This window comes from Grus americana, chromosome Z, assembly GCF_028858705.1.
Source record: "Grus americana isolate bGruAme1 chromosome Z, bGruAme1.mat, whole genome shotgun sequence".
Classification (NCBI taxonomy): domain Eukaryota; kingdom Metazoa; phylum Chordata; class Aves; order Gruiformes; family Gruidae; genus Grus; species Grus americana.
The window spans coordinates 80,058,806-80,070,952 of record NC_072891.1 but is presented as its reverse complement, the minus strand read 5'-3'; the positions used below and the strand labels follow the sequence as shown (position 1 = coordinate 80,070,952).

The 12,147-nt window shown below is 41.2% G+C and overlaps 1 protein-coding gene across 7 annotated transcripts in view; it reads left to right on the top strand.

The window, feature by feature from the left end:
* The window catches only part of SSBP2 (single stranded DNA binding protein 2), a 199,139-nt gene that overhangs the window by 7,163 nt on the left and 179,829 nt on the right, over window positions 1–12,147 (top strand). Inside the window, exon 1 of one of the 7 annotated variants that reach the window (XM_054810064.1) lies at window positions 11,210–11,228. The exons of the other annotated variants lie outside the window; for them this stretch is intronic. The gene's annotated coding sequence lies outside the window, so the exon portion shown is untranslated. Of the gene's footprint in view, window positions 1–11,209; window positions 11,229–12,147 lie in introns of those variants that run through there. 7 annotated transcript variants of the gene reach the window in all.

Sequence of the window (12,147 nt, the reverse complement as noted above, 5' to 3'; positions counted from 1 at the left end):
ATGGCTGACTTGCTGTTTCATAATACAGCTGTTCCTAGAGGAAGAATATATTGTTTCTTTGGTGCCCAGCGCCACGGTGTCTGAGTTTCACAGACCTTTAAAAGTATGCATCAAGCCACTCCTGCCTGTCTGCCAGTTTTAGAAAGGTGCAGAAAGGTGAAAGGCAAAAACACTCACTGATTATTGGGTGCCCAATTTGAGCTTTGTAGCCCTGATTTTTTTTGGTTTTGAGCATCACATAAACCACTGGTGCATATGTACAACTTCCACCATCTCTTTTGCCACTAATTCTAAGGACAAGATGCCATTTTATCACCTTGGGCATCCGGAAGATGAGGAACAGAAAATGATTCATCCCCTGCCCAAAATTTGTTTCAGATGAGTGGCTTGAGACTCGGAGCCATCCTGTTGCACACCTGGAGATGGAGGACCATTTCGGGTGGTCTCAGAAGGACCCATTTGCAGCACAGTCCCCTCCTCCCCAGAGTCTGCCTTCTCTTCTGGTACAGCATGCTGCTTCTGCCTCAAATGGACTGCGATTCAGTCCAGGGCAGGATGGAAACAAGCAGTCCCATGAGTGACAGAACGGGTGAAGCCTGATTTCCTGGACATCTATCTTCTTGAGGTCATGCTGCGGTGTTTCTGTGAAAGCACACAGCTGCAGCAACTTGTAGAAATGTAATATTTTTTGAGACTGACATCTCTTTCAGATACACTTGAAATTGGAAAATGAACTCAAAAGTTATCCAGTTGTGTACTTACAGCATGACCTCGCAAGCCTGCTTTCCTTAGGGTGGGAGACTGCAAATACAGGATTGTATAATTCAGGGTGGCATTGTACTTCGGTAGAGCCACTTCAGAGAGACCCTTCTCACTTTGGAGAGACTGCTCCATGAACCCTCTGACTTCAGAGAGGCTGTTCCATGAACCCTCAGAGTGTAGGAAAGGGCACGGTCCTGCACAGCACAGTGTAGTACTCTGCCGCTGCAGGTAATTGGCAGCTGCTCAAAACCACTGCTTCTAAGAGTTTTCTGCAAAAGCTTCTTTGGGCATCAGCAAGAACGCAGCTAGATGATGGTTTTTCTCCATGACTATTCAGTAGCTACGACCCACAACTTCAAGGCTTCCCAGCAGTGTTGCTTGGGATTGACCCACAACTTCAAGGCTTCCCAGCAGTGTTGCTTGGGATTAGGGCCACTCGGTTTCTGCTTCGTTGGTGTACAAACAGGCCAGGAAGGAGTGCCAGTCTGGGTTGAATTGAAGCTGAATTTTCTTTTCTGGTGTCTGATCAGCTGAGCCACAGACCCCTAAGTCCAGATTGTTTAGGTAGTGGTCAGTATTGTTTCAACTACTAGAAGAAGATCTTCCTCAGATAGCAACGTGTTCATTCAGAAGGTTTTAGGATATTTTTCTCTTCCACTCTCAGGAAGGTAACAGGTAATAACATAAAATGTTCTTTTCTAAGAAGCTGAAAGGTGGCAATAGTCAAGACCATACTGTTCCAGGTTTTTTTCTTTCCTGCTGCATTAAATATAAAAAATAAATATAAAAATGAACTGAAAATTTTTGTGGTGAGTCATTTTTTCCCCTTCAAACCTTCTGTGATCCTTGCCTCTGGACTCTTTGTTTTTTTCTCCATATTGTTAGTAGCATGTCTTGATCAGAGCATACAACTGAGTAGAATGAAATAATTACCTCTCTTTTGAGGTAATATATACTACTTGGGTTTTGCATATAAAAGATTGCTGCTAATACTCCCTAGAACACTTGCCTGTTTTTTATTGGATATTGTTGTGGGTTTGGTTTTTTTTTAAAATCCTTTTGCAGTCCACATGCCCTCCAGGTTCTTTTTACAATACTGCTGCCTAGCCAATTATTCCCCATTTCATATTTGTGTATTTGATTTCTTACTCCTGAGTACTCTACATTTGCCTGTATTGAATTTTCTCTTACTAACTTTACTTACGTTGTTCATGTCTCCAAAAGAGTTTGTAATCTTTCTCAACTTATCACGTACACTTTTGTATTTCTACAGAAAACTCATGAATGAAAGTCTTTTAATGGAATTGGCGTAGGGTAGCAAGAGCTTTCTTGAAACGTTCTGTCATTTGTAGGGGCATACTGATAATGACTCTTGATTGTTTTTTTCATGTGACTACACCATTTTTTCACTTCATGAAGACTGTTTGCTTATGTAGATGTCATGTGATAGGCTGAGTCAAAACTCTCATATCGGTAGCTAGCCATCCATGTGTTCCTCCTTACCCACTGTGCACTCTCCCTTCCAAGTAAACCAAACTGAGCTGACAGCTTCTTTTTCTTGACAGATAATGTTGGCTTTTTCTTGTCTTTGTATTCCGAAGGTGTTCATAAATTTGTTTCTGGAATTGTTTTCTGTATGTTTCTTAATAGTCAAGCAGATGTTTGCATGAAATCTCCTTTTTGTGGGTTTTTTTTTTAAATATATATTTTATACATGCTATGTCATGCTAAGATTTTTTTGTTTCTTGGGTTTTTTTGTTTTGTTTTCTCCAATACCAGACTAATGTAATATGTGTAAACAGGCCAAAATGTTGACTCCTGCTCATCATATGAGTGCTTGGACAGTTGGACAGCTCATTTCTGCTCACCTGTATCTTTCTGTGCAGTGGCAGAGCTTCACCTTACACTGTGGTGTGAGTTTGAGTTTAACCTGAAGAGCTAAGTAAGTTCAGATCCTCTTTTTTGGTTTTGTTTTTCTCAGAAAATGGCCTGACATGTAGGCTATTGTATACTAACTTGACAAACAACATCTCACTATGGTACTCTCTAAGTGCCTACTTACAACTGACCCCCTGAAGCCCTTCCTCTTCCCTTTGTACCTCCCATTTTCTGTGCCTGGAGCGACCTGACACTCTTCATGTATGAGCCTTTGGCTCCTCCAAACTCCAACTTACATTCAGCTTTGACATCCAGATCTTGTTTTTAGGAAAACGAGCTTCATTAGCAATAAAAGAGCCATAATGTAAATTAATATAATGTATGTTGCCCATTAATTTTCTGTATGCTTTTCAAAGTGCTTGCAGTCTTTCTTCAGGCAAGTGTATTGGAGTTTTTGGGTTTTAGTTTTAAGCTGGACCCAGCTGTGAAAGAACAGTGACTGGTTGGATTTGCTTCTTTTAAGTGTATTGAGAGCACGCTTTTTTCCCCACTTTGTTTCCTGTGCAAATATCAATTAGGAAATTACCAATTTGTAAAAATCTGGGTGTCAGAAATCACACTTCTGATGGCAGGTATGGTTTGTCAGCTGTGGTTGTGGATCATGAGGGTTGTCTAGCTCCTCAGTGTCTCCTAGCATTGAATTCACAGGCTGCTTGATCCTGTCCTTGTTAGACTTTACAGTCTGCCTTTGTGCTTGTGTTGTGGTGTGAAATTAAGTTGCTCAGGTAGATTCATTTAACTGGGAGCTGACCATGATGGGACCAAAACTTGTTGCTAAGTTTGTATGGGTTTAGTTGAAGTACAGTCCTTGATGTTAACCTCGACTCTTGATGGGATCGATCAAGCCTAAATTGCCAGTAAAAGTGCTGGTTTGCTACTTAAACTTGGCTATTTTATTTCTTTCCTATCTCCCATTCCTAGATAAAAGACTGTGTTTTAAAGAGGGAATTTCAGTCATGAAGAAGAAATAAATGTAAGAAGGTATTGATTACACAGTGCCCCATGATTTATATTAACTTTCATTCTATTTGCAATGCCTCTGACTTTTGGGAGAGATTTCACCTTAAAACAAAAGCAAACCCCTAAAGTTTTTTAGAAAGAAGCAACTGTTTTGAAAATACAGAGGTAATAAGTTATCAGTGGTAATAAGTTATCAGTATATGTAAATCCCATGGTTGTACATGCTGTATATTTTTCATACTGATATTGAAAATGTCTTGTTACTAGCAGATGCATTTTTAAATTCTTCTAATGGGTTTGGAAAGTTAATAGTAATGTTCCACTATTGGGATTAAGTATTTTTCCAGGTACTAAGAGGAAAGTAAAATACTATCTATGTTTTCTCTGATAATCAACTTAATGCTTATAGAAAAGTGGCAGCATTAGTGTTGGAAACTGTTTTATATAGGTTAAAAACATTACAGCAAAATCAGTGACAACCTGAGGTAGCTTGTGTTGTCATGTTGGCCTTTCCCTAGGAAGAGCAGTGCTTTCTGAAGAAAATACTTGAGTGCAGAAATGGAACTATAATTCCTTCATAAATATGTTGTTCTTGACGGTCACAGGACAAAATGGATCATGTAGCTGACAGGCTGTATGATTGTGTTGTAAATATTCTGTGATTTATGAGGCTGGAAGTAAGGATGCCACCCAACACTCCTACTATGGAAGCTGTGGTGCTCTATCGGATCCTTGTAATTGCAACAGCAAGATTTGATAAACCAATTCCCCTTTGCTTTCTCCATGCTGAAGTGTTATTTACTGTTCTTCTCTCCCAACTAACCCTCAAAGAATGGGGTCCAGTCTTGGATGGCTCTGACTACTCCTGTTTAGCTCATCCTTTGAATTGAGGTGGTGGTGGTGAGTCAGTAGTCGCTATTTGTATGGTTGGGAGTGTGGATGAGTTAATGAAATTTCATCAGGTGTATCAGGAATAATCAAGCTCCCCTGCTGAATCTGAAACTGCTCTACAAGTGAAGGTTAGGACTCCCATTGACAGTCTCTTGAACTGTTCAGCTCCTTTAATTGTTTATTATTAAAACCTTCCTATACCCTGTATGTTGTTTAATCTGCCTTGAAATGTGAATTGCAAGTCAAAGGCCTTTGAGTAATATAGTGAAAAGTTGTCTGAATTTATTGCATCATCTGTAAGTGCTTCCTAAACTTTGGTAAACTGCTGCTAGGTGGCTTGTTCCAGCAGCCAGTTGACTTCAGTGATGGGCAGCAGAACTGCTGGTGCCTCCTGCCACTGTGCAGGTGGGGGATGCTCTCTCTTCTGCAAGTTAAAGAGACTTCTGTGATGATGCCAGTGTTAATAAAATATTTATAGAGTATTATACATGGAGAGGATGTTTTAAAAACTTAAAGGCACATATCCTGTCCTGAGGAATTGTTTGTTTTTCCTGTGTGTTTATATGCATGTTGTAAAATAATATAAAGGAATGTTGATTTTTCTGGTTTGGAATAGGAAAAGTACACGATCAACAAATAAACACCTAGAGCTTGCACATAGCACAGTATGTAAAAAAATACAAAGCTAGAAAAGATAAAGGAGAACTTCTGATCAGAAGATGAAGAGCAGTGTGAGAAATATGAAAATATGCCTCTAGTAATGATAATATGCTTGACAAGCAGAGCTGAAAGGTACAACACATTGGTGTTTCTGACTTCTGCTGCAGCTCCTCAAATTCAGTGTCACTTTGAATTTTACTATCTGTCTATCTAATTCTTTATAAAAGAGATGTTTACTCTTATGAGACCAGTATCTGTAGACCTGTGTAACTGCAAACATTCTGATACATATTTTAAAATCTTTTTAGAAATAAAATGAGGGACTACAAGGCAGCAAAACACAAAGAAAGCTGCATTCTTTGAAGATGCAAGACTTAAATAATTTGTCCAGCTGTAGTTTAGGAACCTATGAAGAGTGAATGAAAAAATTATTTTGAATTATTTCACAGAACATCTTAAATAGATGATTAAAACCAAAATCAGAGTGGAATACTGGATGCAGGTGTATTTGTATTAATTCTAGTAATTGAGAAAGTGACTTACAAAGCTTTCCAAATATTCCCCAAACAGCCCTGTAAGTCTGCAGTTAATTATTCAAAACTAGAGGAAAAAAAAAAAGTTTGGAGTTGCCTGGTGTCAGTCTCCAATTCCATGTGGGATTACTGATTTGGAAAGGGGGGGGAAGAAACCCCAAAACATAATAGACAGGAGGAGGTTTTCTTGTCATAAAACCATAACTATTTTTCCCCTGTAAAATGATATGACCGAATTGAGCAGTGTTTCACTCATACTGCTATCTATTAAAGCTCTTACAAAATACTTCAGAAAGTTGAAAAAGGACTCTGTGATTTTTAATATTTAGACCGTGAGCCAAACAAATGCATTTGAAAATGTACAGCCATGCCTACAACAGGTTGTGGGTGTACCTGTTCTGTATTCCAGGTTCTCACACCAACACTTTTTGACAAGGAGCATCAGCCAAAAGCTTCAGGCTGTATCAGGGACTATAGGAAGACTGACAGCGATACAACAGTTGTTAGTCTTGTTTCTCCCTCTTTAATACCTTCTTGATCCGTAGTAGCCTGAACTGGTAAAACACTCAAGACATCACCCAAAGCTTTAAACATCTTTGTTTCCTACTTTTTTGGAGCAGCCAGTTTTGCACACATAGTGTCAGTTCATGGTTACCCGCTAGTTAAGGAAGGACACGTGTAGCAATCTTCATTTTCATGACTAAAGTGCGAAATGCTTACGTCCTGTAGCTGGATGTCCTCTGGCATGGTCACAAGCTTTGAAACAATTCAGGACTGTTTGTTAAAAGGTAAGTGTAGGCAAAGCAAAAGAAAAGGGACTTTTTGCTAAGGCAAGACTAGAGATGATAAAATGCAGCCGAGAGGAAACACATAGAGCTTATGAAAGTGTTTTGGTATTAGTTTCTGTTTAATTTTTCTTTGCACACTATATACATTCAATAGACAAAACATAATTAGAGAGGCTCTTCGATACAGTATTTTGTTAAAGAGTTTTGCTTCTACGAAGGGTTGTGTATTTAAGTGAGCACGCTCTTCTGTTCGGCACAAACATTGGAAATTCTCACTAATTCAGGATATAAATGGAAAACTAATAAAGGAAAATGAAGGGAAACTGAACCTATGACAATGTCATATATGCCTCAGGCTTTCTAGCACCTTATTTTGAAGCATTCCAGTAGGGCTGAAAAGGGAAACGAGAAACTAGATTAAAGAGACCAATGGTATAATTTGGCAAAGTAGGTGTTGTGTATTCTGCTGCATCAAATTGGAAATGTTTTTGGGTTTTTTTGGCTTTGTGATTCAGTTATGGATTTCAGCTAAACTTAAAGCCAGTTGTGTGACAGTTTCTTTTCAGCATGGCCACAACTTTCTTGGAATTTCTGTTTTTCCAGTACAATAGCATATTTAAATTGACATAACTGAAGAACGATGACCAGTCTGCCAGTCTGAAATTGAATGTACTTATTTTCCATATTCTATTGCATGTGTTTGTGTGTGTGTGTATGCATAGATGTATGTATGCATTCAAGCTTGGAAGGCAGTGCTGATATCTTCTTTGTCCTTAGAACTGGCAACTGGACATCACCTGCATGTACTGAATCACAGAAACAGGTTGATTAGAAAAAACAACTAAACAAAACCATTTTGATTCAAATATGGGATAAAATTAGAAGAGGCGTTTTCAGTGTTAATGGATTAATTGCACTCTTGATCCATTTCCAAGTTTATTCAGTGTCACCCTCATACCCTTGTCATGTCTCTTGGTATGGAACCATGAAATTTACTGTTTCCTACCTACGACCTGCCTATGGTCTGTTGTGTAGTAACTGTGACTACCAAGGCTGTCTTTACATTCAGCATCTGTGATTTACTTCTGGTGGGCTGAACCAGGCTGGAGGCCGGGTGCCCCCAAAGCTGCTCTGTCACTGCCCTCCTCAGCTGGGCAGGGGAGAGAAAATATCATGAGAGGCTGGTGGGTCGAGATAAGGTCAGGGAGAGATCACTCACCAGTTACCGTCACGGGAGAAACAGACTCCACTTAGAAAAAATTCACCTCATTTATTACCAAGCAGAGCAGAGCGATGAGAAGTACAGCCAAAGCTTAAACCCCGTCCCCCCAGCCCTCCCTCCTGCCCGGCCCAACTTCACTCCCCATTTCTCTCCCTCCTCCCCCACAGCAGCACAGGGGGACAGGGAATGGGGGTTGGGGTCAGTTCCTCACACGCTGTCTCTGCCGCTCCTTCCTCCTCACGGGGAGGACTCCTCACACTCGGCCCCTGCTCCAGCCTGGGGGCCCTCCCACGGGAGACAGTCCTCCACCACCTTCTGCAGCGGGAGTCCTTCCCACGGGCTGCAGTTCTTCACCAACTGCTCCAGCGTGGGTCCCTCCCACGGGGTGCAGTCCTTCAGGAACAGACTGCTCCAGCGTGGGTCCCCCATGGGGTCACAAGTCCTGCCAGCAAACGTGCGCCGCCGTGGGCTCCTCTCTCCACGGGGCCACAGGTCCTGCCAGGAGCCTGCTCCAGCATGGGCTTCCCACGGGGTCACAGCCTCCTTCAGGTGTCTCCACCTGCTCCGGCCGGGGGTCCTCCATGGGCTGCAGGTGGAATCTCTGCTCCACCATGGACCTCCTTGGGCTGCAGGAGGACAGCCTGCCTCACCATGGTCTTCTCCAGGGGCTACAGGGGAATCTCTGCTCTGGCGCCTGGAGCATCTCCTCCCCCTCCTTCTGCACTGGCCTTGGTGTCTGCAGAGTTGTTCCTCTCACATCTTCTCACTCCTCTCTGGCTGTAAAAGCTGCTGCTAGGTTGTTTTTTTTCCCCTCTTCTTATCTCTGTTGCCCCAGAGGCACTACCACCATCACTGATGAGCTCGGCCTTGGCCAGCGGTGGGTCCCTCTTGGAGCCGGCTGGCATTGGCTCTTTTGGACATGGGGGAAGCTTCTAGCAGCTTCTCACAGAAACCACCCCAGTAGTCCCCCCGCTACCAAAACCTTGCCATGCGAAACCAATACACTTCTCTTTGGGGCAAGGACAGGACTACCCAACCGCCAAACGTCTTAAAGCAAAGTATTTGTTTAGAGCAATTTGAAAGCATCTGAAAGCAAAAAAAGCTGACTATGGATGTAATTTTTTTTCTGCCTAGGAATGTACAACTCCTCTGATGCTTATCTGGTAAAACAAGCTTCAGATTCCTCCAAAAAGCTTCCATCAGTGTGTCTCCCTGGATAGCCCCTGGCAATGGACACAAGCTTATCCAAAAAAGATAGTTTTTTTCTTCCCTTTTGACAGTCCAGGTGACCTGAAGGTTTTGTTACCCCAAGGTTTATCCTGTTTTGTTTGCCTTTCTTGTTCCTTTTCTTTTTTCTTTTTTTTCCCCTCCCCCCTGGCTCTATTGATTTGTTCTACTGAATGATAGTACTTACAGATTTGGCCTCACAGTGTACCATGGCTGGAGTCCGGAGCAGCACCTTCTGTTGGTGAGAGAACCTCACAGATTCACCGGTTTGGGGAAATCCTGAAAGCAACATGAAAAACAGGATGAAGTACATGGTGCATGAAGTACATGTTTTCTCTCCTAGCTCATTCCTTAGCATGTGCATTGCAAAAAATTATGTGTTTGCCTGTTGACAGTTAACTTTACTACGGTTGTTCGTGAAAGACATGTTATATGGTGTAGTGTACTGAGCATGGTGGAAGTATGTCAAATGGGTAGCGAAGTCATGTTGCAGGCAAGATGAGGTTAATGCACTGGATGGAGAGGACTGGGTAAGGTGAATGGAGTGGGACTTGTGCTCTTAAGCGACCAGCAGATATTTTAGCTAAACAAACATTTGAAGAGGACAGGCTAGATGTTCCACTTTTTGAAATAGTATATAAACTGTCTTAAGTATCAAGGTTGTGTTTGAACCCTGTTTGCTCCACAGCCTTACAGCTGTAAGGACCATAAGATGAAAACGCTGTGTATTCTATGCTAATTTGTAATGTGCCTGCGTACTCAGAGGTGCTCCTTGGACAAGGCTTCCCATCTCCTCTTCCTTCAACCCAAAGTTTAGCATGGGAAGCTTCCCAGCATCTCTCTGTGTGGTTTTTTCATCCAACATGTAAAAGTAAGAAATTAGTTAGATTTTTAAATTGGTAGAAAAGATTGTAATGTTCAGTGACTTGATTTAATCCATGAGTTACACTGTGACATTCCTTCAGTGAAGATATTGAGGTGACCTTACATAGCGGTCAATGTTCTTTTTTCTTTACATTCAAAGTTTCAAATTCAGTAAACTCTCATTTTCCAGCCCACAGATGCTCTGCCTCTTAATATTCTGTGTTTGTAATTTAGAGTCCAAGAATGTCACTGCCTGAAGTGTCTGGGCTATGAGTATTTCCTAGTGGCAGAATTATCTTTTATCTTTTTTTAGTGACACACAGTTTGTAAACTTAAGTAAATTTCAGCTCTGTCTTGGGCATTCATATAAGTGATGTTCAACTACTGTGTCTGCTGGAGGTCAGCAGACTGTACTGGTATTCTCTTTCTTTTCTGAATTTCTGTTTTTCCAAGTAAGGGGAGAAATTAAGTGTACAGAAGCATCCTACGCTTCTGTCGGATGCTGCATGGAAGGAGGTACTTGAGATGGTTCTAAAAAATCCATACCCTTTTGAGTGTCTCTAGTGTAGTATGACCCAACGTGATGCACAAGTTTCAGTTATGTGATTATGGAGTGGTAATAGTGTGATGAGCTTTTATGCGGTTCCTCCAATGTTTTAATAATTTTCCATCCAAAATGAAGTAATGTGATACTGTTGTAGATTATTTGCTGCTTTAGTTGTCCTAAAACATCATGGTTGCTGTGTTTCTTCTTTACTCTTCTGAGTGTGGAAGGCTGTTAAATATAGGTGGATTCTACTTGCTTTTTAATACCCTGCCTCCTCAGAGTAATGAAACAGCTGAATGATGTGCACGTGTCTACCTGCAAACCAAAACAAAGCTGGCTCATCTAGTTTGCGGTTTGCTCATTTGACTATGTCACCTTAAGTTTGAAAAATAAATAAGAAATACAGAATACAGCCTGGGTCTGGAAACCTTGTTGGCCAAGAGGTCAATTTAAAATATCTATAGCTTTTCAGTTCCTGCCAAGTGCTAGCAGCCTTCTAGAGGAGCATCCCACCTGAGGGGAAGAGTTAACCTGGGCAGAAGATTCCAGGAGCAACCATTTACTTGGTTTGGTCATTTGCCTTTCTCTGAAGACCTTTGAGTACCACAGGTCATCCTTCAGGGGAGGAGTACAGTGTATATTGCAAAACTGCTGCGGTAACCATTTCAGATTGACGCGGGGGGGCAGGGACTCTGTGTTTCAGTGGTGCAGGGTGCGGGGAGCGGCTGTTCTCCTCCCACCAAGACTTCATGGTTGTGGTTGCGGATGCGGTTGGGTTTGTATCCCCCATTCTCCCGCCCCACCCTCCTCCCAGTGTGTACTCTATGTTGACAGGGGTGAGTCACCTCTTTTATTATGTTTTGAATACTTTCCTCCCAAATGTAGTTTATTTTCTGCAGGGAAGGGAAAGAATTTATGCTGTCCTGGTTCCTTATTTTTATCAGAGCTCTGCTAACAACTTCCAGCTGAGGGAGTTCTTGATATTTTTAGCCTGAGATATTTAGCTTTTGGAGCCTCTTTACGTGTTTTCCTCCGATATATATTAACTATGTGTGGGGGGAAATGGTTCTTGTCAGTTGATATATTCATGAGCATGCTTGCCAAATTGCCTGCACTTATTCCCAGGAATCTGAACACTTCAGAATTGGGGGGAAGTTTGAGTTGTGGTCTGAAGTATTTCAATCAGCTTCATTACTCCATTCTCTGACTGCTGCTCTAGCTATTTTCTTGCTGAATATTCCTCTTTAAGAGTATAAAAAAAATGTATGTAATTGATATTCTGCTTAAAAACACCCAGAAGTAAATAAATGAAAAAGAGCAGAGAATCCTAAAATGGGAACTTGCGGTATGAGGTATAAATTCTCCAAAATTCTCTTTGTTCCTCTTTTTTTTTCAAGTATCTTTTAAGCAGCAGAATCCTCTGTCTTATTACTAATGTTACTGTGTTCTTGATTGCCTGGCTTATGATCTGATGAAGTTCTTTAATATTCCAAATTTTGAACTTGCTGGCATATCTTGTACACATAGCATTTTCAAGTTTCTTACCCTTCCATGAAATTTACACAAATGTTACTTTGAAAAAAATATTAAAAATACTTCATATTGACCTTTTGCCTTTAACAATCACTTTAAGCTATTTAACCATAATATCACAGATCCTACTATCATTAGTTCTTCTCCCTTTTCCTGACAAAGTTTCAGACTAAAGATGAAAAGCTGTCTTGTTGCTTCAGCAGAGCTGTTTCTGCATATTGA